A 12,454-nucleotide genomic window follows, 5' to 3' on the forward strand; every position below is an offset into this window, starting at 1 on the left:
TCTTTTAATATTGCGGAGAGCTTTTAATTCTGCTGAGAACCATTTGTTGGAGTGGGCAATAGGTTTGGCTTTTCGTTGGGTTGAGAGAAGCTATCTGGTTGAGGGCTAGTTCTAAGGTGTTGTTATATAAGTCTACTATGGCTGCTGGGTTGTTATTTTGCGTAGGTAGGTTAGCTTTACTGATAGGCGCGAGAAGAGGTTTGAGGTTCTCTATAGTGATGTTACGGTTATTTCTGGTGATTATTAGAGGTAACTTAGTGGGTCGTGTGGTAGATGGTGAGGATCTAGGTAAAGAGAAGGTAATAAGATGATGGTCGGTCCAAGCACAGGGAGTGATGTCAGTCAGTGAGAGGTTGCAATTGGCATCTGCAAGCCAATCCAAGGATCTTCCTTTTGTATGTGTAGGTTGATTAATGTGTTGGGTGAAGCCTAGATGAGTAATCATGTCATTAAGGGATGTGGCCTGGTTGTCATTGGGATCATTGAGTCCCAAGTTGAAATCTCCCAAAATGAAGATTTGGGATTTCGGTTTCAAATTGGTAGAAAGTAGGAGAGAGATATCCTCTTCAAAGGTGGAGGGGGATCCTGGGGGTCTGTCTATAATATGGAGCAGGATGGTTTGTGTGTCAGATAGTGGGAGTTTGACGGATAAAAGTTTGGCTGAAGGTAGGGTTGTGCTGGTTACTTCTCTGATGTTTAGGGTGGATTTCGCAATAATTGCTATTCCCCCTCCTATTCCATTTTTTCTGTCAGCTCGGATGATGTTGTAGTTGTCCGGAGTGGCTAGAGCTATTGTGGGACCGGCTGCTGGGTGGAGCCATGTCTCGGTGATAGCGATAAAGTCTAGGTGGTTAGTGGAGATAATGTCGGCGACATCAGTAGTGTGGGCTACCAATGAGCAAGCGTTGATGAGAGCTCCCTTGATAGAGGTCTGTGGAGGGTTGGCATTCGTATGTGGTGGCGAGTGAGGTATTGCTGGGTTGTGACTCGGTGGGAGGTCAGTGAGTGAGGTCGGCTTCTTGGGGTTCTTAGTCTGATTGGAGAGCATTCTGGTGAGTTTTGTATCAAGATTAGTGCGATAGCTGAGTCTATCGTTTCTAATCATGGTCGGTGGGGCTACGTTCATGAGTGTGGTAGTGGGTGCAACAAGGCGAGAACCTAGTCTTGTATTTCTAAGGGGTGTTAACACAATTCACAGCAGTATATCAGCCATTTGTGTCTCACTGTATTCAGGGTAGATGTACAAAATACATTGGGTTGACAGATACATTTTGTTCTGAATGAGAAATACTGATGAAATAATATGCTGAAAATCAGGCCCTTGGTGTTCATGTGCAGAACAGGACATGTTGGGTAGCCTAAGAAAATGAGTGTCAAATGGAGGAAAAATAAAAATATAACATCTTAGATGTGGAAGTACTGACACAAGTGGTTATACTCAAGAAGGTACATGTAGCACTTGTATAAGAAGGTTTGCTTGTTGTAGAGATTGTGACGGACAGTTCTGATTACCGATTTTGCAAAATACAGAGTACTTGTCGTTCTTGAAGATGGCGTACTAGTTATAGAAATTATTATTTGTTATGTTACAACGTTTTTGCCCTGAGCCTTATCACCACCGTAGTATCCTTAGAGCATCGAGGCTTGATTGGAAAAATGTGTATTGTGCCCCTTCCAGGGGTCTTCTGACTGAACGTGAATGGCAGAAGGGAAAGAATGTAGACTAAATGCAAGGGGGTAAACTGAAAGAACAGGAAGTGAGAAGACTGCTAGTCAGTTGAACACGAGAGGGAAGATGTTTGCAATAGCATTGGTATGTCATGCTCCAGTTAAGCATAGAATGTGGATCACAGATGCAGAAATGTGTGAGTAAATCACAGAGAAACAGTGAATTTACATAATGGCAAGTAAATACGTAAATATTATGAATGGTAATGCTCAGCTGTGTGATGCACTCCATGTTTGTTCAAGCAAATCCTCTTGAAGTGTGAAGCATGTTTGTTTTCAGGGTATGCATTTCACTTCTTCATCTAATCAAATACCAGCATAGTAATATTTGGCCTGCCCAGTCACCAGGCCATGAGCGGTGAAGTCCAGTACAGACTGCATGACAGGTGTAGGTGAACTGAAACATAAGGTGAAGGAGAGAGTAGGATGAATGTCCATCCTTCTGGACGTGCTGCAAGACTTGGCACTCTAATTGTATAACATGTTTCCAGGCTATTGTACCATTGTTAGGGTAAACATTTGGGTGAGTAAATGAAATTAGAAGTACCTGTTGGGAGGGGGGGGGGGGGAATCTTGATTGGTACCAAGATGGCCGTACTCTAATAGAGTTGCGCCTCGGTGCTGTATTCTATAGGAAATCCTGTGCTGACATGTAACGAAAAACATCACTATTTTATAACCTCCATTGATTTAAGAGTTGGTCTCTCCAGTGGTGGTAGTGGCAAAGCTGTTAAATAAACCAGGAAGCACCAGGGAACAACAAGAAAAAAGACAAGATGCATTGCTATGCCCAACAGACACCAAGGTTTAATAACACAACAGTACAGGAGGAGTCTGTGAAAGAGAGTGGTTTCATATGTATCCTAAATTTAGCTGATATAATGAAGGCTTTGAATGCTTTAAAATCCAGTGTGAATATGATTGGACAAAGGATTCTCCAAAAGGTGAAATTATCAACGTCTCAGCGGGACAAATTGGGAGGCAGAGTAACAGATGCTGAGATGTGAAAGACAACACAGCCAATCTAGAGAAGGATGTGGCATCCCTCAAGGCAGATGTGAAAAAATGACTAGCAAAGAATGACGATTTGTATGGTATTTTGGGGCAGAAAAATATGCATTCCGTTGGCAATCCTAGAGTATCCAACCAATATATTATATAGAGAGGGCACATATATCATCATATATCAGACCCATGCTGTGCATTCCTCTGCAGCCTATTATATTTGGCCTAATGAATTATAGAGAACAAGACCCCCATCTTGGCATCTGCAAAGGAAAAAGGCGAGCTGGGATTTGAGAGTGTTATCTTCGCGCTGTTTCCTAACTTCAATCCATCGATCCAGGATGCAGAAAGGTACATCTTGCAATTCAAGAACATTTCAGGCATACAGTATGCCATGATGTTCCTGGTAAAAAATAAGATCATGCAAGAGGGAAAGACATTCGTTTTTATGGATCCAATAGCAGTGGAAAATTTTCGGAAAAAGAGACCCGGTCCTCCAAGAATAAGTAAGCAGCATTAGGTGCAGTCCCAGGACGAGTTGAAGAATCTGCAATAAAAGTGAACTGGAACAAAGTCTCAAACGAGTGTTGAGCACCAACACTGGAGTGAAATGGTGGCACAGGAGCAGGAGTAATATTACCTGGTGGTTCAGCATAATAGCACCCTGCATGGGGATATTTGGTTTGTTCGGGGGTTATATGGATGTTCGGTTCCGGTGTTGGAGGTGGTGGGTCCTACGTTGAGGGTCTTTGTTTTTTAATTGGTCTTGTGATTCTAGATTTACTTGCACAACGACAGACACATTAACATGCTGTTCTGGGCATGACTTATGTGGATTTTGTAACCAAAGGCAGATATCTATATCTGGCCACAGATCTTTATGATCCATGTCAATATAATGATTTTAAAGGGGTGTTCAATGACTATCAGGTCATGGAATGTCAGGGGTATTAAAGATACCTAAACTACAGATAGAGTGTGTAATACTCTAGGAGAAATCATGTTGACATTATACTACTCCAGGAGACACATATGTATAAGGGGATGCTCTGAAATGAAGTGAACAAAGCATGTACTACTCATATTATGTGGGATCCAGAGTTGTGGTAACCTCCATTCATAGGGAAATGCGATTCGTAGTTGAAACATCTTAGCAGGATGATGAAGGGCACCTACTTTTGGTGTCACGGATGGAGGGAGGAAAATGAATTCTGATCATTTATATATATATATATATGCTCTCAATTTTGATGGCCCCGATTTCTTAATGCAGGCAGTGCAATCACTACAAATACCTCGACCATTTTATTATTTTGGTTGGGGATTTTAATATGGCCTTAAATTGTCATCAAGAAAGATCTACAAGTTCAGTTAGACCCCCCACATGTGCAATACTGGTGTGACATGATATAGAGGAGTAGTTGGCTTTATCAGATACATGGTGGCATTTACACCCAGAAACAAAAGAAGTTGCATTTTACTCTTCAGTACATGATGCTCATTCTAGAATTGACTATAAATGGGTTGCTTATTGCTAGGTCAAATCAAAAGCTGACTATTCCTGTGTAGTAATGTCATAGGAAATGCCAAACATTCTACTCCAATGATATAGAGGAAGATTTTAAAAAGATGTGACCCAGTATTAAAGCACGGAGCGGCGGACGATATAACAATGGAGCTCAATTTCATTAAGGGCGTAACGATAATGGAAGGAGTGAAAGCTTTGCTTTAAGCTTTTCCACCTTCCATTAATGTCACACCACATTTTATTTCCATTTGAATGGCAGAGAGGAGGGACAGAACACAACTTGCATTTTTTGCCACCTCCCTTCCTCTCTGACATACAAATGCCTCTGCATTTGCACCAGCATACATTTTCACTCCGGCGCTCATGATGGGGATCCCTATGGGGCCTGCCATCTTTATGACCAGCAGGTGGACTCCATAGGGATCCATTGAACACATGGCAGGCAGTGCTTAATTGTAATTGTAAATGATGCATGCCATGCGGGCATGGTAGGCAGCATTTACTCATTTGCACGATGGAGTGCAAGTGTGCAGGGCAAATGTCGGTGAACACATGTGTACGCCGGGTTTTGCTCTGAACATTTGCACTCTGCCATGCAAATGACCGAAATTTGGTTGCTTGGAGATGCCTACTTACATGTTGATATATAACAGCTCCATGCCATCAAATTACGCCCTGGAGCAAAAAAATGTTCAATGTACTTTGAGCAAATCGCTCAGTCTGTGCAATATGACAAAATCGTATGTAAAGACCTCAATGCTTTAATTGTTTTTTTAAATGTTTAACGTATTTAGTTCAAAATGATATTATACACAAATTAAAATCTATTCGTCGTTTAAACACAATTTGTACACAGCTATTCACTCAAATCAGCATATACATAGGCGCATTTCAAATCTATACATAAAAAATGCAAGGTAAACATAATAGTCAATCATAAAATCCTCACTTAACCATATAACACATTCATAAATGTTAAACAAATATATAGCTTCATCCACCTGTGCCATGTAATTCAGAGGAGCAATTCCGAATTTAAAGTTGGCAAACAGTTGTTTCCTTTACATCATTCCCTTTATACGGCATGCCAGGCAATTAAACCATCTATTATATTGGTACACACGTTTCTTGTGCCTTTACATGAGATTCTGCATACAGCCATATCATGTATAAAACCATATTCAGTGAAATAGAGGAACCACTAATGCATCTTTCCCAAAAATAGTCTGTACATAGCCAGCTGACGTCATGGATACCTGTCTGGTAATGAGATACATACTGGGCACTCATTACAGAACAGGCAGTAAGCACATGCCGATTAGTTTCTATACAATAAGCCATATTACATTACGCCACAAATCCTGTTTTCCCTTTTGTAAGGAAGCCTCCTTGTGCATTTGGGTTGCCAGAAATGTGTACTTTTATTAAGAAATACAGTACAGAAAAAAAACAGCACATCCTCCTCAGCCCCATCACTTGACCTCCTTGAACCCTTACAGCCCCTCTCAACACTTGTGTCACCTGTATAGGTTTGCTATATATCAATTCCCCTTACTTTCTCACCACTCCTTTCTTAATTCGTATCCAATCGCCCACTTCAACCTTCATACTCCTCCTCTCCAACTTCTCATTCGCCTTTTTCACCCAAATATCCTTCCTCTTATCCATTCTCTCTCTCACCTCTTTTAAAATACATCCTGATTCCCGTGCCCTTCCCAACCAGGGAGGCGACACGTTGGTGCTCGGGTTTCTCCCCCTCATCAGCTCAAAAGGACTCACCCCTGTGCAAGTATGTGGAGCTAAATGTAAAGCATACAACCTGTGTCTCACAGTGGTTTTCCTATTTTTCCCACAGGCTCCTGCCATCCGCACTGCTTCCATTATGCATTGATTGACCCTTTCAAGTGCCCCATTGGTTTGTGGTTGATATAATGCCGTCTTGTGATGCTTCACGCCACTCAATCTAAGGCACTCACGTAAGCATCCACCCAAAAATTGCCTCCCATCGTCAGTTAACACAGAGTCAGGTAATCCCTCTCTCTCAAAAATACATTGCAAGAATTCAACCACACACTGAGCCGAAATGTCATGTACAATGCCAAATTCCCTCCACCTAGAAAAAAAATCCACTAGAACTAGTATTAATCTTCCCTGACCACTCCCCATATCCACTGGACCTAATATGTCTAGTGCTAATTCACTCCACACTCTATTGGGGGTCCACACACTATCGGGGGTATCCAGTTCACCACCGGCTACAGCCTTGCCACCACATTCTTATCCGAAACATCACACTCAACACACTCACCAACCCTTCTCTCCACATCTCTATCAAACCATGGCCACCAATACTCTTCTCTCAAAATTCCTTTCGTCTTTGAAATCCCAATATGGCCCTCATGGTCAATATCCACCAACCTTCTTCTCAACACACGCGGAAACACCACTCAGTCACACCTATCCAGGATAACTCCCTTGACGCACAGCTCCGACCTTACTTCCCAAAACAACTTCTCCTCACGATTCAATAGTCTCTCCCTCACCCTCACAAATGTCTCCTCCTCCCACAACACGTTTAACCACTCCTCACGCATTATTACACCATTGTGGTTGACATACACTATGTCAGTAACCACCTCAGTAACCACCTCCTCTACCTGCTCCTCACCACTTCCATCCTCACACTACACCAATCTTGACACATGGCCCGCAAACACATTATCCTTCCCTGACATGACTTCCATGGTAAACTTATGACTTTGCATCCTAGCTACCCAGCATGCCACCCTTCTCAATACTTTCCTGAACCCTTCATTCTCAGATATTGCCCTAAGAGGTCTGTGGTCGGTCCTGATGGTAAATTCCGAAGCACACGCACAATTCCGGAATTTCTCCACTCCCCAATGGCATGCCAAAGCCTCTTTCTCTAACACCGAATAGTTCCTGTCGGTGCCCCTCAACATCCTCGAGGCACGTGTGACAATCACCTCCCGACCATTCTCCTCTATTGGCGCAAACACAGCCCCAATTCCAGAATCACTAGCATCCACATAAATGATGCTTCTCCTATGCCTGCTTAGAAAGTGTGACACCTAACATTTGCTACTGGAAAAGCAGGACTACATTATTAATGCCTAATCTCAACAGGGGGACTACCTGTAACAAAAGCAGACATTTTAATAATAACCATGGGATGTGTTCAACTTATTAGGCCCATGCTTCCTGAGTCCTTCGAATTAAATGTCCCATATACTGATAGTAATAAATAATAAACACATTGCTTTAATATAAACTTGTTGGGATACTCCTTGCACATTCATAGTGTTTTAACTAAAAATGTTCAGGGTAATTCATAGAATTCAGCGCACAGTGTGCGCATGCGACTTTCTGCGCCAGTCGCGTGCGCTAAAATCTACTTCCGCGCACAGCGTATTCATGGATTTTAGCATCCAAAACCAGCCATGGCGCAGAGTGGCGCAGCGACCTTGCAGCAGCGCCAGTTACGCCGCCAATCCCTCCCCGTGCGCCATGCACAGCTCACAAATCCCGTACATGGCGCACAGGCCCCGAACCACGAAAACGCCAGTAAAACTCCCCGTGTACCCCTCTGAATACATGTACACCCCGGCGCGGGGAGTTTCCCACGCGATTGGCCCTGTGCGAGCAGGGTACGTGTGTTACTGGGTGCGCGGGAACTTTCACACACGATTGACCCTGTGCGAGCGGGGTACGTGTATTACTGGGGTACGCGGGAACTTTCACACGTGATTGGCCCTGTGCGAGCGGGGTACGTGTATTACTGGGGTGCGCAGGAACTTTCACACGCGATTGGCCCTGTGCGAGCGGGGTACGTGTATTACTGGGGTGCGCGGGGAGTTTCCCACGCGACTGGCCCTGTGCGAGCGGGGTACGTGTATTCCTGGGGTGCGCGGGAATTTTCACACGCGATTGGCCCTTTGCGAGCGGGGTACATGTATTACTGGGGTCCGTGGGGAGTTTCCCAGGCAATTGGCCCTGTGCGAGCGGGGTACGTGTGTTACTGGGGTGCGCGGGAACTTTCACACGCGATTGGCCTTGTGCGAGCGGGGTACGTGTATTACTGGGGTGCGCGGGAACTTTCACACGCGAGTGGCCCTGTGCGAGTGGGGTACGTGTGTTACTGGGGTGCGCAGGAACTTTCACACGCGATTGGCCCTGTGCGAGCGGGGAACGTATGTTACTGGGGTGCGCCGGAACTTTCACACGCGATTGGCCCTGTGCGAGCGGGGTACGTGTGTTACTGGGGTGTGCGGGAACTTTCACACGCGATTGGCCCTGTGCGAGCGGGGTATGTGTATTACTGGGGTGGGCGGGAACTTTCACACGCGATTGGCCCTGTGCGAGCGGGCTATGTGTGTTACTGGGGTGTGCGGGAACTTTCACACCCGATTGGCCCTGTGCGAGTAGGGTACGTGTATTACTGGGGTGCGTGGGAACTTTCACACGCGATTGGCCCTGTGCGAGCGGGGTACGTGTGTTACTGGGGTGTGCGGGAACTTTCACATGCGATTGGCCCTGTGCGAGCGGGGTATGTGTATTACTGGGGTGGGCGGGAACTTTCACACGCGATTGGCCCTGTGCGAGCGGGCTATGTGTGTTACTGGGGTGTGCGGGAACTTTCACACCCGATTGGCCCTGTGCGAGTAGGGTACGTGTATTACTGGGGTGCGCGGGAACTTTCACACGCGATTGGCCCTGTGCGAGCGGGGTACGTGTGTTACTAGGATGCGCGGGAACTTTCACACGTGATTGGCCCTGTGCGAGCGGGGTATGCGTGTTACTGGGGTGCGCGGGAACTTTCACACGTGATTGGCCCTGTGCGAGCGGGGTACGTGTGTTACTGGGGTGCGCAGGAGGTTTCACACGCGAATTTGCTGTCAGAGCGGGTTACGTGTATCCAGTGTGGTGTGTGGGGAGTCCTACATGTGAATTGGCAGTGTGGGTCCTCCCAGGTGTCCCCTCTACCCCCTCCACGGCCCCTGCAGGCAGCCCACACCACAGGGGACTACCCTGCACCCCTGGACATGTCCCACAGGCAGCCCGTCCACCATGGCCATGCCCCCCAGCCAGGCCACGTGTCACTTTGCACTAGTGATCACCAACTCATGTCCCCCTGCACCCCCAACCCCCATCAGTGAGGGGCACCTGCCAGCAGACCCCCACACATGCCCCCCTGCACCCCACCCCCATCAGTGAGGCGCACCTGCCAGCAGGCCCCCACATGTGTCCCCCTGCACCCTCACCCCCATCAGTGAGGGGCACCTGCCAGCAGGCCCCCACTCATGTCCCCCTGCACCCCCACCCCCCATCAGTGAGGGGCACCTGCCAGCAGGCCTGCACTCATGTCCCACACATGTCCCCCTGCACCCCCACCCCCAACAGTGAGGGGCACCTGCCAGCAGGCCCCCACTCATGCCCCCCTACATGAAATAAAGAGGCACAATCATGGCCCACTTCTACACCAAAATACCACAGCACGCCACCCCATTTCTGAGATGCAATGATTTCCCAATCAAACCCACACTGACATGCCCATCTCAAGACACCAACCAAAAGTCAACTATGTACATCAACACATGTCCGTCACGCACACACACTCGTTGGCATTGATTGTGTAAACCCACATTTTCACATGCATTAACCCAATGAGCAAATCCCACACATGGAACTAAAATATGAAAATGTATTATGTACAAAAATAAATCAATAAAATGAAATCATAACAAAATAGCAAACATGAAATGAAAAGCATGTGCAAAAGAAGAGTAAATGAAAAGTATAACCAATACAAAGAAATCCAAAAGAAAAATAGTCCAAACTCTCCCTCAACGAACGCTAATCCAAAGGAAACGTAAAAAAAAATCCATTGATCCATGGTGAAATCAAAAGAAAAAGTTCAACATAATACACTGTCCAACTATGTACAATCCATTGTCCAAAAGAAAAATCCATTAATCCATGTACAAAATCAAAATCAATCCAACGTCCAACTATGTACAATCAAATTTCCAAGGGTCCATGAGCCCAACGAAACAAATGAAACCTATCTAATAACCTACCTAACAAAAAAACTATTTACAAAAGTGTGGGGCATAGTCCAAAAGCCCCAAAATAAAGAAAAAAAAGGAAACCTAACACTATAAACTATTTACAATGGCGACGGGCAAGTCCTGCGGCTCACTCAGTGATGTTTTCAGCCAGGGCATCATCGAACTCCATGCCTATTTGCTGGAGACGAGCCTCTGTCCTGGCCCCGAGGTCTCGCAGGGAGGCACTCTTGGCCTGTTCCAACTCCCTGCGAGTCGCCTCGAGGCACTCTGCCCGCCTCAACGCCCGACGCATGGAGAACTCCACCCTGACCATGGTGAGCCGCGCCTCTTCCGCCCGGCGCCGCTCCGCACCTATACGCTGGCCCAACCACAGCCACACGGAAGACACATCCATTCCAGGGTTCTCCTGCCCTCTGGCCGATGCTTGCCCCCCTGATGTTGATGGCCCCGAGCTATCATTGCTTCCACCTAGAGCCTGCTCCTGCTGCTGCTGCCCATGTGCCCTGTCCGATGATGCCTGCACATCTTCCATCAGCTGGTCTCCAGTTGTGGTGTCCACCCCTGCTGGACCGCCGACTCCCGACTGTGGCAGGGATGGGATCTCCACCAAGCTGGCTGTCTTGGTCAGGCCAGGTCCACAGGGGGCCCTGGTGGAATCTGGGCCAGCAGACGGCTGGCAGAACGCCTGGCGCATAGTCTCCACAGAGGAGGAGAGGTCTGCCAGAGTGCGCGTCACATGTAGGAACCCACCAACCAGGGCCCCTCCCAACAGTGCCACGTTGCGACGCTGCTGTTCGTGATGGCGTGCGTTGGCCGCCCAGGAAGAACGCACGTCATCACGAATGTCACACGTGCGCAACGCGACACCAATCAGGACGGAGCCCATACGTTCATTGGACCCCTTGTCCGCAGGTAGTGGAGAGGCAGATGACATGGCACTCTCCCCTACCTGCGGACGGGCCTGGGACGGGGCATCCCTGCTGGTGCATGGTGGTGCAGTCACAGGGTCAAGGACAGGGACATGCACAGGCCCCTCCACGGTGACCTGTGCTACCTCCTGAGCCTGGCCCTGGTCTGCACCACTTGCACCAGTGGTACTACCCCCACCAGGCCCCATGTGCGGCTCAGTAGCGGGCTCTTCCTCCTCTGTGGAGACCACCAACCTGGATGTCTCCGTACCGTCTTCCGCCATTGCAAGCCCCTGTGGGGGCTCACCCGGCCCTTCTGCCACAGCTGTAGTGGCAGACGCGGCACCAGCCCCCTCGCTCCCGGATGATGGCAAGTCCTGGGAGGGTGGCTGGGCCTTGCGTCGCCGCCCAGTGGAGGCATCCCCGCCGCTTGGCTCCACAGCGCCGTCTCCGCCCTCTTCTTCACTTGACACTGCATATAGGGAGACATAGAACACAAGCATCAGGGTATAGTACAATATTCGCCTAGACAGGAAGCAATAACACATGAGTGGCAGTGTCTAACGTCACTTCCATCCTGTCCCTCCACAACACATGGGTGAATGCACGCAACACACCAGCATAAACAGGCACGGCGCCTGCAATCAACATCAGCATCCATGTACAAGGGCCTCTATTAATCAAAATGTTGCCTTCAAACTCACATGCATCATGGCTCACACTGATCCCATGCACACACATCACCGGAGGGTCATGCATCATGCCTTGTACACCACAGACACATTGGATAGACACAGTGCATACAACGGTGACCGCACTGCATGAGTGAATGTACACATCATCACGGACATGTGTCATGAATCCATGGCGTATCAAAGTCACAGACACACTTCTCAGACACACACACATGTGCACCATACATGTACATGACAGCAGCACCCATCCCTCACACCCCCACCATGTGCAAGAACAGACACTGGCATGCTTTCATGTGTGCATTTGCCATACAGCTCCCCATGTTGCATTGGAACTCATGCACTCATAAATCAGACAAAACCTACCTGCCGATGTGTATTTGCTAAAGGAGCGTGACCTACCCACACCTGATCAATGTGATGTCTACATAGTATGCTGTATTATATTGTTGCTAAGAATTATCAAGCAACTATTGTCACACCACATGGATCAGCCAGTGG

Source organism: Ambystoma mexicanum, chromosome 11 (assembly GCF_040938575.1).
Source record: "Ambystoma mexicanum isolate Mex_15411 chromosome 11, UKY_AmexF1_1, whole genome shotgun sequence".
NCBI classification, from domain to species: Eukaryota; Metazoa; Chordata; class Amphibia; order Caudata; family Ambystomatidae; genus Ambystoma; species Ambystoma mexicanum.